The sequence below is a fragment of the Mustela nivalis genome (assembly GCF_964662115.1).
Source record: "Mustela nivalis genome assembly, chromosome: 4".
Lineage (NCBI taxonomy): Eukaryota > Metazoa > Chordata > Mammalia > Carnivora > Mustelidae > Mustela > Mustela nivalis.
Window position 1 is genome coordinate 67325002 of NC_139023.1, and position 2466 is coordinate 67327467.

The window sequence follows — 2466 nt, forward strand, 5'->3', positions numbered from 1 at the left end:
AGATCCTCTTGCTAATAGAAACATTGGCATTACTATTTTGAAATTATTATAGATATATCATAGGATGAAGCATGTAAGTAATTATGTTAAGGTCGTTAGGAAACAAGATTTTTAGCATGAGAGAAAAAAGATGAAATTGCAAATAAAAAATGAAGTTTAAAACTGTAATATGAATAAACCATCTGAAAATAAAATTAAGAAAACAATTCCATTTACAATAGCATCAAAAAGAATAAAATACTTAGGAATAAATTTAACCTAAGAGGTGAAGCACTGGTACACTGAACATTACAAAATATTTGCTGAAGTTAAAAAGGAGACCTAAATAAATGGTAAGATATCCTGTATTCATGGAGTCAAAGACCAAATATTGTTTTAAGATGATAATACTCCCCAAATTGATTTTTAATTTCAATGCAATCCCTCTCAGAATCCAAGCTGGCCTCTTTGTACAAATTGACAAGCTGATTGTAAATTTCTTATAGAATTGAAAGAGACCTAGAATAGCCAAAACAATCCTGAAAAAGAAGAATAAAATTTCAAAACTTACTACAAAGCAATGGTGATCAAGAGTAAGCAGTCCTGGCACAAGGAGAGACAGAGATCAGTGGACTAGGACAGAGTCCAGAAATAGAACTTGTGTCCATGGTCAACTGATGTTTGACAACGGTACCAAGACCATTCAGTGGATGAAAGACAGTCTTTTGAACAAACAATGCCAATGCTGGGAAAACTGGATATCCACATGCAAAAGAATGAAGCTTAAGCCTCACTCCATACCACATACAAAAATTAACTCAAAATCAATCAAACACCATGTAAAAACTGAAACTATAAAACTCTTAGGAAGGAAATATAAAGGTAAATTATCATGGCCTCAGGTTAGGCAGTGGTTTCTTAGTATGATACCCAAACAGCAACAAATAAAAAGAGACATATTGGACTTCATCAAAGTTAACAACATTTGTGCTTCAATGGACACTATTAAATAAGTGAAAAGACAACCCAGAGAATGGAAGAAAATATTTTCAAATCCTATACTGATAAGGACTTTGAATCTCAAATATATGAAGAACCCCTAACATTCAATAGTAAAAGACTTTAACCTTATTTAAAAATGGGAAAATAGGGGTGCCTAGATGGCTCATTGGGTTAAGCCTCTGCTTTCAGCCCAGGTCATGGTCTCAGGGTCCTGGGATCAAGCCCCACATCAGGATCTCTGCTCAGCAGGGAGCCTGCTCCACCCCGCCCTCCTGCCTGCCTCTGACTACTTGTGATCTCTCTCTGTGTCAAATAAATAAATAAAATATTTTTTAAAAATGGGCAAATGATCCAAACAGATTTTCTCTAAGGAGGATATACCAATGGCCAGTAAACACAGGAAAAGATGCTCAACCTCGTTAGTCATCAGGGAAATAAAATCAAAGCCATAATGAAATACTGCACATCCACTAGGATGGCTAGATCAGAAAGCCAGATAACAGATCCCTACAAGGATCTGTGGAGCAGTTGAAACCCCTTTACAGTGGTGTGGGCATGTAAAATGATGCTGATAGGGACGCCTGGGTGGCTTAGTTGATTAAGGGGCTGCCTTCAGCTCAGGTCATGATCCCAGCTTCCTGGGATTGAGTCCCAAATCAGGCTCCCTGCTCAGCGGGGAGCCTGCCTCTCCCTCTGCCTCTGCCTGCTACTCTGTCTGCCTGTGCTCACTCTCTCTGACAAATAGATAAAATCTTTGAAAAAAAAAATGATGCTGATATTTTCATAAACAATTTGGCAGTTCCTCAAATGATTAAACATAGTTACTGCTTGGCCTAGTACTACTTCACTTCTTTTTTTTTTTTAAGATTTTATTTATTTATTTGATAGACAGAGATCACAAGTAGGCAGAGAAGCAGGCAAAGAGAGGAGGAAGCAGGCTCCCTGCTGAGCAGAAAGCCCAATGCAGGACTCGATCCTAGGACCCTGGGATCATGACCTGAGCAGAAGGCAGAGGCTTTAACCCACTGAGCCACCTAGGCACCCCGTGTACTACTTCACTTCTAAATATATATCCAAGAGAAATGAAAGCATCTGTCTGCATAAAGCTTGCACACAGGTGGTCATTATGGCATTATTTATAATAGCAAAAGGTGGAAACAATCTAAATGTCTGCCAACTGATGAATGGATAAGCAGAGTGTGGTGTAACCACATAGTGGAATATTACTGGGCAATGAAAAGGAATGAAGTCTTGAGATATGCCACTACATGGAGTCCCAGAAAGAAAAGAAAAAGTTCAGAAAAAAATACTTGAAGAAATCGTGGCTCCAAACTTCCAAAATCTGATAAAAGACAAATTTACAGACTTTAGAAGCTCTGTGAACTCTGAAAAAGATAAACTCTAAAAAACCCATGCACAGAAATATCATAATCGAACTACTGAAAACCAAAGACAATGAAAAAAACCTTTAAAACAGCCATTTAA